This window comes from Giraffa tippelskirchi, chromosome 9 (genome assembly GCF_054371585.1).
Source record: "Giraffa tippelskirchi isolate mGirTip1 chromosome 9, T2T-mGirTip1v1.2.pri, whole genome shotgun sequence".
Lineage (NCBI taxonomy): Eukaryota > Metazoa > Chordata > Mammalia > Artiodactyla > Giraffidae > Giraffa > Giraffa tippelskirchi.
In genome coordinates this window covers 4,157,514-4,177,383 of record NC_137283.1, presented here as the reverse complement: position 1 = coordinate 4,177,383, position 19,870 = coordinate 4,157,514, and the positions used below count along the sequence as shown (strand labels likewise).

Genomic DNA, 19,870 nt, shown 5'->3' with positions numbered 1-19,870 from the left:
CAAAAGGTTTACTTAAACAGTTCTTTAAAAAATCAGTAAAGACCTCCATACACCTACATCAAAATGGAATACCAATATTTTAGGAAAAATTTGATACAAAAAAAGTAATAAAAAATAAATTTCAGGGATAGAGAAAGAATCCTTGAGGCACTCATCCTCAAGAAATTTTGCGATCAAGTAGGAAATCAGGGTTACTTTAGCAACACCAGTACTGGAAAAAACAAACAATGAAGCGAGCAAAGACAAAACAAAGCATTGCAGTGCAATGAGTTCTGAGGGGAAAGTGACATGAATTTTATACCTGATGTACAGTTGTCATTTCCATATGAATGTAAAATATTTTGTTGTTTAGTTGCTAAGTTGTGTCCAATTATTTGCAACACCATGGGTTGTAGCCTGCCAAGCTCCTCTGTCCATGGGGATTCTCCAGGCAAGAATCCTGGAGTGGGTTGCCATTTCCTACTCCAAGGAATCTTCCCAAGCCAGGGATCAAACCCATGTCTTCTGCATTGGTAGGCAGGTTCTTAACCATCAAGCCACCTGGGAAGCCCCATGTAAAATGTAAAGTCTGAAATATGCATAGACATTGAACTATGACACTCACAATAGTTTCTCTAGAAACTACCAGTTTATGAAATTCAGAATATTGCAATGTAAGTAAAAATGAAAATTCAAGAATTGCACAGCCATTATATAAAATGATTGGAATTGACTGCTAATTTTGTTTAAATGTAGACCTAAAACTGAATACTTTTGACTATGTTATATAACAAGATGTAAATACTGCAAACCTAGATAGAAAAGCAACATGAATAAATAAACTTGGAAACTGGAGAGGAGAAGTAATGCTCGGCAAAGTAAGTTTGCTAATTTACTTTTTCAAACTGTGTAAATAACAGATATATCTATATTATTTAATTTTAAAAAGCAATGCACACAAGAGCTAAAGAACAAGAAAAACCTTCCAAATGATCAGAACAATCAAGAGAAACACCACCACTAAAACTAAAAATACATAATACAAAATAAATACAACAAAGGCATTTAAAACAGGATATATAAGCATGAAGACATATTTACACACTGAGGCGTTCTATTGAAAAACAATGTCCTGGAGTAGAACTTGACTGAATCAAATGAGTTTTATATATAATGCAGGTAACAGGAGGGATGAATTCAGGCCTGTTTTCTACTACTATCATAATGACACATTACAAATTGTATGGCTTAAACATAGGAATTGTATTGTTAGGGAGGCTAGAAGTTCAAGATCAAGGTGTCAGCAGCGTTGGCTCTTCTTGAGGCCCCTCCTTCTCTCCTGGCTCTTGGGAGAAGTTGGCAATCTTTGGGGTTCCTTGGGTGTGTAGAATTATCACTCCCGTCTCTGCCTTCATTTTCACACGCTGCTCCCCTGTGTGCATGGCTGTCTCCAAATACCCGCTTTTTGTAAAAAAGCATCAGTCATATTGGATTAGGGGCCTGTCCTAGTCCAAGCATGACCTCATGCTGACTTAATCAATTACGCCTGCAACAACCCTACTCCCCAATAAGGGAATGTAAGGACTATAATGGGAAGTTAGAATTTCAACATATGAATTTCAAGAGGACATAATCCAACTTATTTATAATAAAGTCCCTTTTAGTCTTGTGTGCAGTTGGAAATATATAAAATACTATTTACTCTGAATGAAAAATTTTGGCCATTACCAGAGATCAAGGAGCAACTGCCAGCGATGACTGTATGGTCCTTCTATATTAGAATAGGTCGGAAACTGAAAAAACCTGGCAAATGGCAGGTTAAAGGGCCTTTTATAAGACCATGTGATCTCAAGCTTGGCAAAGAAAATCTTTGAAGAATGTCTTCAGAAAGACAGTGAGACGTGATACTACGAAGGAGCCCTTGCCAGCTGAGTCCACATGAAACAGGGCTGGCTGGATGGAAACTACTCCATCTAGTCAGCTCCAGGAAGAAACCCATCCTTTTTTGGCACACGTGTTTTAAAAAGTAAAATCACTGGACAGAGTATGGGGAAAAGGGAACCCTTTTACACTGTTGGTGGGAATGTAAATTGGTAAAGCCATTTTGGAGAACAGTTCCTATTTTTTAAAAAAACTAAAAACAGAACTCCCATATGATACTGCAATCCCACTCTTGGGCACGCACTCAGAGAAAACCATAATTCCAAAAGGCACACGCACCTCAGTGTTCACTGAAGCACTATTTACAATAGTGCCAGAATATGGAAGCCACCTAAATGTCCATCAACAGAGGAATGGATCAAGAAGATGTGGTACATATATACAATGGACCATTACTCAGCCATAAAAAGGAACAAAACTGTGCCATTTGCAGAGATATTGATGGATCTAGAGGCTGTCAGATAAGAGTGAAGTGATTCAGAAAGAGAAAAACAAATTTTTTAATGCATACATGTGAAATCTAGAAAAATAGTATAGATGAGCTTAACTGCAAAGCAGAAATAGAGACAGACATAGAGAACAAACTTATGGATACTGGGCGATGGGGGGAAACGGAGTGGGAGTGGATTATGCGATTGGAACTGACATATGTACCCGACTATGTATAAGCCGGTAACTAATGCAGCACAGCACTCTGTGGTGACCTAAGTGAAAATGAAACCCCAAACGAGGGGATATATGTATACGTATGGCTGATTCATTTCACTGTGCAGCAGAAACTAACGGCATTGTAAAGCAACTAAACCCCAATAAGAAAAAAAATAAACAAAACAAAGTAACACTGGAAAGAAGATAAAAAAGCGGAAGAACGTGGAAGGAGTGAAGAATCCAGAATCATGTTGAGGTTTAACAGATCACCCACAGAGCTCCGGAAACAGTCTGCGAGTGAGGCCCCTTAACACCCTAGTGAGACCTCTGTTCTTAAATTGTTAGTTTTTATCTGCCAGCTACTGCAGAATCCCGCTTCGGTGGGGCCTAACGGAAAATGGACTCAACGGACATGAGTCTGAGCAAGCTCCGGGAGATGGTGAATGGCAGGGAAGCCTGGCGCGCTGCAGGCCATGGGGTCGCAAAGAGTCGGACACGACTGAGCGACTGAACTACTAACTAAGGGAGAATGAGAGAAGTAGTCAAAGTGGTTGTGAATTGTGTAATTTTCCTGAGAGCAGAAAGGGTGACTACTGGGTCAGTCACTCCAGTGACCCCAGGGTCAGAGCGTCCCACCAAGCACGTGATCTGGGACAAGGCACTCAGACAGATGGCTTCCTGGGACTCACTCTGTCAACCCAAGCACAGCTCAAAGATGAGGGTGCGGAGAAGAGTACCGGACAATATGCCAGGCTTAGGAGCATATGTCCCTCGGAGCAGGGCTTGAGTAAAACATTCCCCTCACGTTTTTCTGGGGGGCCATGCAAGGACAGGGAAGCAGGAGAGGAGACAGGGAGGAGCCGGTCACAGCTGTGGACTTAGGCAGCGTCCAGCCCCAATATCTCCCACTGAGGGCTCTGCAGCATCTTCCACATACTGGCTTGTCTTGCTTGAGCCCATTGGACGGCTTTCTGTACACCTGTATCACCTGGTCACAGAGTGCAGGAGGCAACCCCTTCAGCCCAGGGCAGTGCTCCCGAGAACAGGGCCGTCCTGAGCCAGCAGCAGCTAGCACTGCCAGCCACAGGGGAAGGGAGGCCTAGCCCAACCGAGACGGGGAACAGCTCACTGCATAGCGGTCTCTCCTTCCAACACTACCTTTTGCTATACCTTTGCCTCTACTTTATAACAAGCAAGGTGTCAGATTTCCTGTCAAACCCTCAGTGCCATAGCTGAAAATTATCTGAAAAAAATTTCACATGCAAGCGAATGCTGAGGGTCCTCGAAGTTCTGAATTCTGTGATCCCACGTGTTCCAAATGATTTTTAAAGATGCGTCCTCATGTCTGTGCAGGGCTTCCCTAGTGGTTCAGACAGTAAAGACTCTACTTGCAATGCAGGAGACCTGAGTTCAATTCCTGGGTCAGGAAGATCCCCTGGAGAAGGGAACGGCTACTTGCTCCTCTACTCTTGCCTGGAGAATTCCATGGACAGGGAGCTGGTGGGTTATAGTCCATGGGGTCACAAAGAGTCAGACATGACTGAGCAACTAACACTTTCTTCCACTTTTCATGTCTCTGCAGGTCATCTGCCCCCTTTCTTTCAGCTTCACGCCCCCATTTTGTGTATTACTCTGTATCCCAGATACTAGGACCTTGAAAACTACATTTCCTGGTCAGACCTTCCAGCTGTCTTCTCCTTAGGTCAGCCCATGGGAGGTACCTCCCGTGGGAGACTAAAGGAGAGGAGTAAGGAAAAGCAAACTTCCTCTTGGCTTCAGGAGGTGTCACCAGCGTTCGCAGGCAGCTACATGTTCCAGCCACCTTCAGAAGTTCTAATTCAGCTGCTGGCTCCAGCACTATTGCTGGAAATGGCAGGACTGGCCAGCCTAGCCACAGCATCTGGCAGCTCGCACAGAGGGATCTGTGGCCCTTTCAGTAGTCGCAGAGTCTTCTAGGAGCGTTAGGGACCGGTGTGCGAGGGACCTGGTCATATGCTGACACCGCTCCTGAGTTGTGTCTGGCCAGCCTGCAGAGTACCTTCAGTTTCTTTTGTTTGTTAATCTCTGAGTTACTATATCCTCCACCTCTAATCCCTTCTCCAGTCCTTCTAACAGTCTATAAGCAATTCCTGTGGTGAAGGTTCTCATTCAGAAATACCTAGAGTGGTTTCTGTTTTACCTGTCTGATTACTGACAGATTCCCTATCCATGAAGAAAGTAATATGGTTTACAATGGGAATGACATCAGAGGTGGTTAGCTGCAGAGCTCAGAAACAAAAAAAGCAAGTGTCTTGCCAGATGGAGGGGGGGAAGCATCTGCTATCCTTATTCTAATCTGTTACTCCTTGCCCCATTTCTTAACTCAAAATTCACATGGACATCAATAAAAGAGAATACTGGTTTTGCATTATTGAATATGACTTGCTATCTGTAGAGAATTACTGAAACTTTTCTATTTTATTTACACTTTTTCACTTTATAAACTAAAATTTACCAACATGAATTTAATTTTATGCAGATAAAACTAAAACCAAGTATTAGGGCAAGACCATGTCAAGGTGTGGATCTCCACCGAGACTGTCCACGTGTGCCAGCAAAGACACTTCAGAAGACTTTCCTTCAGAGTCTTGCCAGTTAGAGTCTTCAGAATAATTTCTTCCGTGAGAGAAGATGCATTTTGCATCTTTGTTGCCCCACCACACATACGGTATTTTTTTTCTTTTCCATTATTATTATTACAGGATATTGAATCAGTGTATTATATATATTAAAAAGGCTCTATACATATTGACCGAATAGGATCAACTGGCATTTTTCAAACTAGCTGCAAACCTAAACAGCGTGTTATAAACCAGAGACATCACTTTATTTACAAAGGTCCATATAGTCAAAGATATGGTTTTTCCAGTAGTCATGTACAGATGTGAGAGTTGGACTATAATGAAGGCTGAGTGCCAAAGAACTGATGCTTTTGAACTGTGGTGCTGGAGAAGACTCTTGAGAGTCCCTTGGAAATCAAGGAGATTAAACCAGTCAATCCTAAAGGAAATCAACCCTGATTATTCATTGGAAGGACTGATGCTGAAGCACCAATACTTTGACCACTTGATGCAAAGAGTGGACTCACTGAAAAAGACCCTGATGCTGGGAAAGATCGAGGGCAGGAGGAGGAGGGGGTGACAGAGGATGAGATGGCTGGATGGCATCACCAATCAACGGACATGGGTTTGAGAAAGCTCTGGGAGATAGTGAAGGACAGGGAATTCTGGCGTGTTGCAGTCCATGGATACTCTACAAAGAGTCAGACACGACTTAGTGACTGGACAATAACAACAACAAACTAGCTGCATCTGAATCACCTCAAAGACTTGTGAAAAAACTGAGTGAGTGGGCACAGAGAATTGACACTTCAAGTTCACAGGGATTTTGATGTTGTTGATCCAGGTATCACACTTTGGAAACCACTGGGACAGATTATAGAACCCACTGAGTTAAATGCATCCAAGTGAAGGCTTCTCACCCAAGAAAAATGGCCATTTCCAGCCTAGGTCGGTGCCAACCTGATAATAGGTAGAAGTTCTATTTTTCAGAGCTATATTCCTTCACACACAGGTTGCCAGACCTTATCCATTTGTCACCCATATTTTCTACTTGCTATCTTTTCAATTTATTTGGGAGTGAGGAGGGACAGGCACAATGCTTCCCAGAGTTTTTGAGGCAGGAGGTATGTTTGGTTAAATATTAAATGTTAATTTACATGTTCAGATAATTTTAAAAACTGACTTACTGAGTACAAGATAGGGCAATAAAATCTTTTTTTTCTTATTTTCTCTGTTAGTTGCCAGCAGGATAATCTCTGGTTTTAGTAGATTATTAAATTGGATCAGTCATTACGGCTTAGGTGAAATTATTGAATTTCAGAGATAAAGAATGTTTTGAGGGCTAGTGAGTAACACCTATAATGGGCAAATCTCTACTGATACAAGAATGCTAAATATTAAAGTATTTTTATATAAAGTAACAAGCTTGAAAAAATAAATATATTTTCTTGGCATATTTAAATAGCTATTTATACAAAGTTATGATTTTAATGTCAGTGAAGTAAACAGCATTGTATTTTTAATTGTATTAATATTCAGCTAATAGAGAGAATGATTAAAAGATAGCATTTGCTTTACATAATCACATGCTTGCTTATGTCAAACAAAGCAGTTAACCTTTCCCTCTCTCCTTTCTCTTTGCCAGACAAGATTCCAGAACTCAGAAACACACATTGCTACTGACAGAGGTGAAAAAGTTCAAGAGCCCTGAGGAAATGTAAAATGCAGCAAATATGCATTTATTTGTTCATTGAACAGATATTTAACCAAATATTGAACACTCATTGGGTTCCAGGCACTGTGCCCTGGGCATACAGGACAGCTGCAGACAAAGATACCTGCCATCAGCAAGGCTTCGTTCTGGTGGGTGGACGTAAGCAAGAGTAAATCAGTCAATATATTACAGGTGCTATGAAGAAAAATAAAGTGGATGTAAGGATAGGAAATATCGGAGTGAAAATGAAGTCAAAGTGTTCGTCGCTCAGTTGTGTCCACTTCTTTGCTGCTCCATGGACTGTAGCCCAGTCCACCAGGCTCCTCTGTCCATGGAATTCTCCAGGAAAGGATACTAGAGTGGGTTGCCATTCCCTTTTCCAGGGGAGCTTCCTGACCCAGGGATTAAACCTGGGTCTCCTGCATTGCAGATTCTTTACTGGCTGAGCCACGAGAGAAGCCCATAGGATAGCAGGCATTGAAGTAGGGCGAATATAATTTCCAATAGGGCATTCAGGGAATGCCTTATTAAGAAGGTGACATTTGAACAAACACTTGAAAGAGATGAGGAAGGCAAATGCATATGTGGGAGAATATGGGTTCAGGAAGAAGAAATGCCATGCACTCAGGGTCTGACACCAGCCTGTGTTTATGCAGCGACCAAAACTGCAGAGAACCCAGGCTGACTGGATCAGAGGGAAGATGGTGGAGAGGGCTAACCATGGACCAGAGACAGTCCAAGGCCTTGTCCATTATTCTAAAGACTGGCTTTTCCTGTTTTATTAAATATGAGATATAGTTGGTAGTTTCAGATAATGGCCCTGGTATTTAATTAAGATCGGCAACTTTATCTGTGCTGGTCACTTGGACAGTTTAACATAGAATCCCCACCACAGTACAAGATATGAGTGACAATTAATACTTTTTTTCCTTCTTGGAGCAAACAAAACATACAAAATGAAAAAGATCAGACTTTTTTTTTAATTTTATTTTTTATTGAAGGATAATTGCTTTACAAAATTTTGCTGGTTTCTAACTGGTTACCAACAAGTTGTTCTCAAAATGAAATAGGTTCTGAGTAAGATAAAAAACCTAATAGACAAAAGTTGAAGAACTTAAGTGCTTACCTATTTAGAGCAACTGCTTGTATTGCCATCGGTTCCATTTGCAAAGAAGAGAGCTATTATCAGAATGTTTATGTTCACAGTATCATTCCAGAAAAACTGACTACTTTAGGCTGGGAGGGGAAGAAAGGGAGAGAGGATGCCAAGAGGAGAGGAAAAAAGAAACCTAAGGTGCTGAAATATTCCGTGGCATAAAATAACGGAATCATCAAATCTAGCTACAATTAAAATATGCAAACTATTTCACTTTCAAAATATATTAATGTTTTACAAAGAACAAATGACAGAATTCAGTTATTACATGAATCACTGATACATAAGGGGTTGTGTTTTTCTTGGGGGTGATAAAGAATTTATTTTTCTTCGGTGACCCTCTTGTTTATAAAATGCCAGTAAGAAGAGGTCCAACCTACCCAGAATCTCATACATGGAATGATATTGCTAAATATTTATCTTTCAGAAATCTGATAAAACTAGTTTCCAAAAGTTTGGATATGCCTAATTACAGCCACTAGCATTTTCATCATGTATTCTAAGTGTTTCCCTTAGCTGATACAACCTAGAGAATTGGGATGTTATTTTCACTAAACATTATTCCTTAAAACTACTGTTACTGTTCCTACTTAAACTTGGGCTTGGAATATTATTACTTTCTTTTTCCTCTAGCCAGCTTGAATAGCAATTCTTTTTCTTTCTTTTTTGCTTATTCCTCCTACCTATTTAGTTCTTACACTGTATAGCAATCCAGAATGACTGTAAATGTGGCATTTCTTAGTTTGTGCTCAGAAATGAACCCTATTAGCCTAGAAGTGTCCTAAAGGATGCTTCGATCCACGTACACAACTGGGCTTCAATTAGCAAGGCTATTGTTAAAAATGTTTAAGTAGCTTCTAAAGATGCTTTCAGCTTAAAATCTGACCCCAAAGAAATGTAAAATATTTTCTTCTCATCTGAGCCTATTATCTGTTGATGTTTAGTAAGAGAGACTTGCCTGGCTGGATTCTATTTCTCTGCACAACACTGTATCATCCCCATTCCACTTATCCGTTATCTACATAGTTATAAAGAATCATTGGCTTAACTCTGGAGAACAATGGCAAATCGTCAATACATAGAACAATGGCAAATCGTCAATACATAGAACAATGGCAAATCGTCAATACATAGAACGATGGCAAATCGTCAATACATAGAACGATGGCAAATCGTCAATACATAGAACGATGGCAAATCGTCAATACATAGAACGATGGCAAATCGTCAATACATAGAACGATGGCAAATCGTCAATACATAGAACGATGGCAAATCGTCAATACATAGAACGATGGCAAATCGTCAATACATATTAGGCTCAAAATAACTTGGATGAACAAGTGCAGTTGGCATCCAACCCCTTAAACATCGAATTTCTGAACTCAAATTAGACACTAATGTGTCTTCAAAGTGCTGAAGTTCATGGTCAAAGACAGTTCTAAATAATTGCATCATTTTCAAGGGGATTTATGTTTACTTATAGATGAATTCAACTGCAGTATTTAGTACAAAACAATTTTAACAGATTTTTGAAGTTTATCAAAATTAGGAGGATAAAGCCATAGAGATTACCCAACGGGATAATTAATCAGTTAATGCAGCCAAACTATGTATTGTGTTCCTACTTATCCAAGTACATTCTAGGCACTGGCAACACAGCTTTCAATCAACTAAGGATTTCCTCCCAAAGAGCTAACCAAAACCTTAATATTCTCTGTATCAGAAATATCAATTTTAAAAAGAAATAACCTGTGACTATTACGGATCATAGGATAAGTCTGTCACTGTTTCCACTGTTGCCCCATCTATTTGCCATGAAGTGATAGAACCAGATGCCATGATCTTAGTTTTTTGAGTGTTGAGCTTTAAGCCAGCTTTTTCACTCTCCTCTTTCACTTTCATCAACAAGATCTTTAGTTCTTCTTTGCTTTCTGCCATAAGGGTGGTGTCATCTGCATATCTGAGATTATTAATATTTCTCTCGGCAATCTTGATTCCAGCTTGTGCTTCATCCAGTCCAGCATTTCTCATGATGTACTCTGCATATGTTAAATAGCCACCCTAATACCCCAAACTATGGAAAACTGCTTTTCTTTATATACCCCCAAATAGTACTACCAATCTAGAGTAGAAATCTTCAATGTGCAAAAATTCACTTATAATTGCTGGACTATGTCACCCTTCACTACTAAGGACCCTCTGTGTGCTTCATAGGTATGATAGGCTTTAAACCTTTCTTCTCTCTCTCTCCCTCTCTCATGAAATGTTCACAGACACGATTTATAACTAGAAACTAGTTTTTACTGATTACATTAAATCACAGGGGGAAAGTGTGGTGAGAGAGCATTAATTCAATCTCAGTTTTGTTTTTTTTTTTTGGTTCCTACTCTATGAGAGGCATTATATGACCAAGAATGTTAAAATAAAGCACAACTTTTGTCTCTGAAGAACTATCCATTAGGCAGGAACCTCTGCTCAGAAAGATCCCACTGTCGTCCATCTTGGTAGATAACAAGCTTATACCAACAAAAACCCCAGACATGTTTTAAAATTAGGCCAGATTTAAGTCACAGCTAAAGATATTCTTGGAGGGACCAGATGTATTATATAATTTATGCTAATAAATAAAGTATAAAGGTGGTGTCTTAGTAGCACAAGCTTTGTATGGCCAACCTGTTGGCTCTCATCTGGAAAAATCTCTCACTTCCATGTCTTTCATTCCTGGCTTCCCAGGGAGAAGAAACCTCAAGATGTAAGAAGAATTACATTGAGGTAACAGTCATGTGGACAAAGGCAGAGCCATCAACAATTTAGTATGGTGAGATAATTTTAGGGGGTGAAGCCCTTACTTTCAATCCCTGTTTTCTCCTGGTTTTGCAGTTCAGCCTGTTCACGGTTGGTGTTGGCATCTTCGCCAACTTTTGGTCATTTGGGGAATCCCTGCTTGTTCTTCATTGTCAAATTTTGTACCTGGAGTATATCCGGCTTTACTCTACTGTATAGATTTGAAATGGGTTAATATTTATATATACATGGCATTGTCTTTTAGCCAGAAAAATACTTTTGTTTACTGTCAGTTAATCTTAATGTCCCCTCCTTCCCAAAACTCAGAAATACTCTTTGTGGCCCCATGGACTGTAGCTTCCCAGAGTCCTCTGTTCATGGGATTTCACAGGCAAGAATACTGGAATGGGTTGCTATTTCCTTCTCTAGGGGATCTTCCAGACCCATGTCTCCTGCATTGGCAGGTGGATTCTTTACCACTGTGCCACCTTGGAAGCCTTATCTTAAGGTCCCCTCCTTTTTATCCAATACTCAGAAATAAGTAATATAAACTGCTACTTTTGCTGAAAACACTAGAAGATGTCAAAGTATATAATTAGGCTCTCTTTCAATTTAAAAAAATCATGACTCGTAATTCTATACATGTATGGCTAATTATAATCACAATTATCACATGCCTTTTCTTTTTCTCCGTGTGTTGCATTTTTAAAAGAACAATCCCATGTAACAAACCCTTAAGTATAGATTTCTTTTCCTTAAAATAGAACACATAAATGCCATTACAAGATGTGTACACTGCTCAGTTGATAATTATGCAAAAAAATAAACAGAATGGTTGACTATGAACTGAAAATATGTATATTGAGGGCACACAGTGGCCACAAGACCTTTAACAGGAAGTAAGGGCTGAGATTTTTATTAGACAGGTGCCCTGGAGTCCTAGCTCCTGGGAGCTTACTTGTCTATCTCTGAGTTGTATGCTTACACCATTTGACAGGGAAATATACAGAAGGAAAAATGCAAGAAGAACAAAGGGAAAAGTGGCAATTCAACCCTCTGTAGAGGGTCTTCACAGCCCAGTAGCAGGCCACTGCCAACATCACCCAAAACCTTAACCAAGCTGTACAACTCTATTAAAATAAAGGGAGGATTTATGCCAAGGACGCAAAGATCCTTTAATATATGTAAATCAATGTGATACACCATATTAACAAGCTAAAGAATAAAACCATATGATCATTTCAATAGGTGTAGAAAAAACTTTTGACAAAATTCAACACCCATTTATGATAAAAACTCTCCAGAAAGTGGGCATAGGGGGAACTTACCTCTACATTATAATGGTCAAATGTGACAAACCTACAGCAAACATCATTCTCAATGGTGAAAAACCAAAAGCACTTCCTCTAAGATCAGGAAAAAGACAAGGATGTCCACTCTTGCCACTATTAGTCAACATGGTTTTGAAGAATCTAGCTATGGCAATCAGAGAAGAAAAAGAAATAAAAGGAATCCAAATTGGAAAAGCAGTAAAAATGTCACTATAGGCAAAGAACATGATACTATACACAGAAAGTCCTAGAGATGCAACCAGAAAACTACTGGAGCTCATCAATGAGTCTGGTAAAGCTGCAGGATGCAAAATGAGTCCACAGACTCTCTTCCATTCCTAAACATTAGCAATGAAGGATCAGAAAGAGAACTTAAGGAAACAATCCCACTTACCATTGCATCAAAAAGAATAGAATACCTAGTAATAAACCCACCTAAGAAGGCAAATATCCCAATACTTTGGCCACCTGATGTCAAGAACTAGTTCACTGGAAAATATCTTGATTCTGGGAAAGATTGAAGGCAAAAGGACAAAGGTGTGACAGAGGATGAGATGGTTAGATAATATCACCAATTCCATGAACATAAATCTGAGCAAACTCCAGGAGATAGTGGAGGACAGGAGTCTGGTGTGCTACAGTCTATGGGGTTGCAAAGAATCGGACACAACTTAGCAACTGGACAACAACAACAAGGAGGCAAAAGACTTTACTCAGACAACTATTAATATAAGATACTGATGAAAGAAATCAAAAATGACTGAAATAGACGGAGAGATATATCATGTTCTCGGAGTCGAAGAATCAATACTGTGAAAATGACTATGCTACCTAAAGCAATCTACAGATCCAGTGCAATCTCTACCAAATTACCAATGGCATTTTCCACAAAAGTAGGACCAAAAAAATCCACAAGTTGTATGGAAACACAAAAGACCTTGAATAGCCAAAGCAGTCTTTTTTTTTTTTTTTTTTTTCAAAGCAGTCTTGAAAAAGAAAAACAGAACTGAAGGAATCAGGCTCCCTGACTTCAGAATATACTACAAAGCTACAGTCAATAGTATTGTACTGTCATTGAAAAAGAAGTATAGACCAAAGGAACAGGATAGAAATTCTAGACATAAACTTATACACCGATGGTCACCTAGTCTATGACAAAGGAGGCAAGAACGTACAATGGAGAAAAGATACTCTTGGTGGGAACGTACAGCCACTATGGTGAAAGTATGGAGGTTTCTTAAGAAACTAAAAATAGAACTACCAATTGACCCAGAAATCCCACTCCTGGGCATATACTCAGAAGAAACCATAATGTGAAAAGATCCATGCACCACAGTGTTCACTGCAACACTCTTTAAATAGCCAGGACATGGAAGCCACCTAAATGTCCATAGACAGAAGGATGGATAAGGAAAGTGTGGTATACATATATATATATATATATATATATATATATATATATATATATATATATATATACACACACACAATGGGATAATACTCAACCTTACAAAAAACAAACTACTGAATTTTGCAGCAACATGGGTGGACCTAGAGACTGTCATACTGAGTGAAGTCAGACAGAGAAGGAAATATATGATATTACTAATATGTAGAATCCAAAACTAACAGGGTAAAAATGAACTTATTTACAAAACAGAAGTAGAGTCACAGAGGTAGAAAATAAACTTATGGTTACCAGGGGGAGGAATAAATTGGGATTGACATATACACAGTACTATACATAAAATAAATAACTGATAAGGACCTACTGTATAGCACAGGAGATTATACTCAATAATCTTTCACAGCTTACATAGGGAAAGAATCTTAAAAAAGAGTGGATGTGTGTGTGTGTGTGTGTGTACACACACACACATACACACACACACATATATATACACACACACATATATATACACACACACACACCCCACATATATATATATACACACACACATATATATATACACACACACATATATATATACACACATACATATATATATATATATATATACATACACACACACACACACATATATATACACACACTGATTCTCTTTGCTGTACACCTGAAACTAACACAACATTGTAAATCAACTATACTCTAATTTAATTTTTTTAAAAAACAAAGATAAAGGAAAAGAGAAAACATGGAATACCTAGAAAGATGACCAACAGATATGAAAACGTTCAGAATCTGAAGCTTTAACAGTGACACGCATGAAGCAGGATAATGCATTACTAAGTAGACAATTAAGGGGAAAAGATGATATTAATGGGAAGAGTAGTGATCTAAATTTAGTAATTTAGCAGGAATCCCAAGACACTGCTCTGAAAAAGAGATGCAGCAACCTTTACAGAAATAAAAGCCAAAAAGACTAGACAAACTTAAAAGTAAATTACTGTCTTTCATTTAAATTTTTAGTCTTTTCTTCAGCATGTTGAAGAAATAATAATGACAGATCAGCTGGTAGACAATAGCCCAAAGGAATCATGTTAAAAAAACAAGCAAAAAACCCCCCTGCAATTCAGAAGAACAAAAAGTTCCATCAATGCTGAAGTCCATCAACCCTATATCACTGACTCTTTTTTTTTTTTTTTAATAAATTTATTTATTTTAGTTGGGGGCTAATTACTTTACAATATTGTAGTGGTTTTTGCCATACATTGACATGAATCAGCCATGGGTTTACATGTATCACTGACTCTTAAGACAACATTTCCAGGCTGTAATAGTTCCTGACACAAAATATGACACACATGAGATTTTGGATTACTTCCTTTGCTCCTCAAGTATCTCATTCAACAGTATCTGTTGCTCATTTATTGAAGTTTTTCAGATACTTTACACCACAAAGAGTAATTTCTCTTTCTCATCAACTTCCAGGAATCAATTTATCACATTCCTAGATAAACAACGGACAACTCAATATTTAGATTATGATATACTATAAAGTTTAATTCTTTGTATTTAAAGTGTAGTCCAAGGACAAGTAAAGTCAATGTAATTTAGAAACTTGGAAGAAATACATAATCTCAGGCTCCATGGCAGACCTAATCCACCAGAATCTCCACAGCAACTTGATATTTAGGTACTGGTATGTATGCTCATGACATTCTGAGCAGTATTGCTTTAAATCACTTTTCTCTGTAAGGAGATGCTTTTCTTTCTCTGCGCACTTATAACAACTAACCTTACAAGTGCTTCTTAACTTGTCATAACTTGTCATAAGTTCTTCACAAACATCCACTTATTTATCCTTGCTAAGGTATTATGAGTTTTATTTTTGCTTTAATTTATTTTACAGATGAAGAAACAGATTTTTTGCAGGGAAATGCAGACAGGATTTGATATGCCTAGGACTGAAAGCTGGGACGTCCATGTCTAGAGCTCTTAATCCCTGTACTCAACTGCCTATAGATGGAAAATTATTATAGGATATTTTTGTCACTTATTTACCTTTCTTGAAGCTCTCCATTTTCATGCATTTTTGAACAGAAGCTCTGTCAAAGGTTAATTAAGCCTCTTTTTCATACCTACTCAGATCCCCAATCCCCACAGCAAGCACCAGCTTGGGTGAGAATGTATCTACCTTCTTTTCCCTCATCATTATCAAGCATTAACAGCCATGCTATATAAACACTGCGCTATTATAAAACAGCTGGAACATTGGTATTGCTTTGTATGCATGGATAAGTATTGACTGTTTATACTAGTCAAAGTCGCTGTGCAATTCCATAGTATTCAGTCATTTTATTTTTACATTACACAGCACTCCAAACAGAACTCTGCCTCCCATGACAGTCTCGGAATCAGACACTAAAAATAACGAACAGGTATTTTTGTTTCTGCCCAGGGATTAATAATTTCTACCAGGAGCCATAGCTACGAACATTATAGACAGCCTCAGGGGATGTTAGCAGCTGCCAATGCTCCCTGACAACACGAGTATTCAAATTCAATTCTCCTCCTTCAATGGAGGGGCTTCCGGGCTGGTTCAGCGGGTTGAGAATCTGCCCTACAGAGCAGGGGATGTGAGCTCGATCCTTGGTCAACGAACTGAGACCCCACATGCCTCACAGCAACGAAACTGGCCTGCCACAACCAGAGAGAAGTTCGTGCACCCTAACTAAGACCCAGCTCAGTTAAACATAAATAAATAAATACATCTTAAAAAAAAAAAAAAACAAACTCAATGGAGAAGAAACTTCCCTCTAAAGTAACAAGACGAAAAATGCAATTAGCAGATGGAAAGAACACAGGGGTTAAAACAGAACAAAACAAAAGCTGACACACAGTTTAAAATTTCTTTTCTTAGTGTAACCAAAACCAAGAAGCCAGTAATCTAGCCAGTAATCTTGAAGAGGTGCAACAGAATAAAGGGAAGAGCAGACTCTAACTCCAGTGCCTTGTATAAAGGAATCAACTGCATATTCAGCAGGTGATAAACAGGAGGACAAGTGTCAGAAAATATTTGAAGCTTGGCAGTGACCATGGACAGTCACAGAGATTTCCTCTCCTTTGGGGGGGATGTGACTGTATTTCCCAGCTTCCCTTGTGCAGCAAGGTGACTGAGTTCTAGCCAAGGGGATGTGAGCAGAAATGGCATGTGCTTGCAGGTGAGGCTCATAATCGTCGTTCACAGGTAATGCCTACTCTCTGATTTCATCTGACAGCTAATGAGGGAAGCCCAGAGCATGGAGAGCCACACGATGGGAGAGTGTCAGTTTTCTGAATCATTATGGGACATGCCACCCACCAACTAGGAGTATCTCAAAGACACATCAGCTGTCCTTGGGTGAATATAGTGACATGTCGGGGCTGACGTCAGTAGTTAGTCTACTCTAGCTGTAGGACGAGAGAGTGAATAAAGGACAACTTGATTATAGCATAAAAAAGGACCGTGAGCCAGACCCTTAGGTAGACAGCTCATCTGCATTTGCTCACACTCTTCCAACAGACACAGAATCAGAAACTCACACAGTGAGAGTTTTGCTCTCTCCAGGTTACACTGCGCTGTACAGGACCACGGACACAAACATGGTATCCCCAGTGTCGTTTTCTAGTTCATCCCAGGAGGCAGTCATGAAGAAGTATTTCCAGTCTCTTCCTCCCTGGCTTCCTCTCTTATAACTTCCGGCAGAGGGGAAGCTAAATGGTCCAACTCTCTTTCCATGAAAGCTCACGTAATTCAGACACTATTAGTATTTATAAGCCATCGCTCCTCCACCCAGCAAGCAGTGCTTAACCAAATGACTTCATTCATCCGCTCAGGTGCCTGATCCTTGATTCTTTGGAGACAGAGAAACAAATGCTCTTCCCCCTATTTCACAGATGAATACACTGAGGAAGAAAGTGTGAGGCAAATAATAAAACAAGAGGGCTTGTTTAATAAAACAAAAGGGCTACAGTTTAATGGCTATATGAAGCAAACCATGTGGATTTAGTGGCAAAATTCCAGTCTTCTGGGGCCACAGTCAATGAGGTCAGGTTTTATGATATAATGGTGCCTTATTAACATGGTTGTTAATGTTTAAAAAGTCATACATTTACGCACACACACACCAATTTATGTATTTTGACTTCTTTTGGAAAATCAGAAGATGGGGTCACATCCAGCACATATTTCTGCATCGGACTGCAAGGAGATCCAACCAGTCCATCCTAAAGGAGATCAGTCCTGAGTGTTCATTGGAAGGACTGATGTTGAAGCTGAAAGTCCAATTCTTTGGCCACCTCATGCACAGAGCTGACTCATTGGAAAAGACCCTAATGCTGGGAGGGATTGGGGACAGGAGGAGAAGGGGACGACAGAGGATGAGATGGTTGGATGGCATCACCGACTCGATGGTCATGGGTTTGGGTAGACTCCAGGAGTTGGTGATGGACATGGAGGCCTGGTGTGCTGCGATTCATGGGGTCGCAAAGAGTCGGACACGACTGAGCGACTGAACTGAACTGAAACTGAACAAGGCCCCTTAGAGATGCTCCCCTATTCTCCAGAATTTTCACTGTTCGATTTGCTGCAGCATCCGTGTGACAGGCTGTGGGTTGTAATCCCCAGCGACCCTGAATGCATATGAGTTTGTGGCCCTATATTTACATGTCATTAAAGAAGTAAGAAATCTTGATTCTTCCATCATCAAATCCCTCCCTTAAACATGCAAGCTTATCATTTGAAAAATGGGTTTAAAATGATCAGAAGTGGGATTATGGCAGTGTTTCTTCTGTCAATCTTCCCCCACCACTTTTTTTCCAGTTTTATCCTCTTTTCAATATTTTTTAATGGAGGATCTTTGATTTACAATGTTGAGTTAGTTTCAAGTGTACAACAAAGTGAATCAGTTACATACATACACATATATCCACTCTTTTTTTAGATTCTTTTCCTATATAGGCTATTAAAGATGATTGAGTAGAGTTCCTTGTACTATATAATAGAACCTGATTAGTTACCTATTTCATATATAATAGTGTGTATATGTCAATCCCAATCTCCCAATTTATCCACACTCGTTTTTACCCCCTGGTAACCATAAGTTTATTTTCTACATCTGTGACTCTATATGTTTTGTAGATAAGTTCATTTGTACCATTTTTTAGATTCTACACATAGGTGATATCATATGGTGTTTTTCTTTGTCTGACTTAAACACTGTCTATAGCAGCAGCTGCTAAAATGGGTGGGCAGAGGTAGCAGTTAAGTTACTTACAAACAGACTCAATGTCAATCCCTCCTTCTCGCATAGATGGAGCAGGAAGGAAGGCCACTCAGAAAGGATGCAAAACGCTACGCACTTGGGAATTCTTGATCACAGAACAGTAAATATGTGCCAAATGAGTGAATGCATAACAAGGTTTATGAAGACCCAAAATAGGGCCTGACCAAGCACACCTTGGACTTGAGGACAGAGTAACTCCTGTTCTAAGGAAAATACTAGACTTTCCCAAGCATGGTGTCATGGCCAAGAAATGTGACTCACTGCAAAGTCATGAGAAATAGAATTGTAACAGGATGATTACTAGAGATATATTATGGTGCTGGATATTGGTGGTTTGGAGGAGCATCTACAAGGCTTATTGGGTGAAAAAATATACCTCTGACTGCTATGGGCAAATACCATAATGGAAGTGCTATTTACTGTGTTAGGATGATTATGTTAATCAAGATTTAGGCACAAAGACTATTATCTAGACTATTACCTAGAAGCCCATAAATACACATTGTCATCCTTGTCCATGGCTTAGAATCCTTCAGGTACAAGGAAGCAATATTAGTCCTGAAATTACTGCATCTCTGGCCTTGAGTGGTTAAACATGGTTCAGAGATGTCTTCTTTCAGCTCTGTGTCATCTTTGAGATTTTCAGCAGAATTATGCCTCTCCAGTGATGATGAAGAGGAGGATAAATAAGAGAAGTCACAGGAGTGGTAATAACTTAGTCTTTTCCAGGTCTTATGTTAAAACTACCTATTCAATATCTTTAGTCTTCAGAATAACCATGAAATCTAAGTATGCATATCTCAGTTTTACAGATGCTCAGATGTTACTTGGAGAGTTTAAGTGGCTTAACTGAGATCTCATAGCTACTAAGCAGCAGGTCTGGAATTAAACACCAGGTCTACATGGATCTGATGTTTTGCCATGATGTTGCTATTAAAAAGGCTTCTAAGCAAATCTTAACAAGTAATATTTATGAGGGCTTTTC

At 39.3% G+C, this 19,870-nt stretch overlaps 1 protein-coding gene and 1 long non-coding RNA gene across 16 annotated transcripts in view; one reads left to right on the top strand and one right to left on the bottom strand.

The window, feature by feature from the left end:
• RBMS3 (RNA binding motif single stranded interacting protein 3) overlaps positions 1 to 19,870 on the bottom strand; it is a 1,621,798-nt gene that overhangs the window by 373,331 nt on the left and 1,228,597 nt on the right. The window lies entirely within an intron of this gene.
• Positions 1,270 to 8,170, top strand: LOC145520532 (uncharacterized). Its single transcript, XR_014064552.1, has 2 exons — positions 1,270 to 3,943; positions 7,487 to 8,170. It is a non-coding gene; the product is annotated as an uncharacterized LOC145520532 (long non-coding RNA).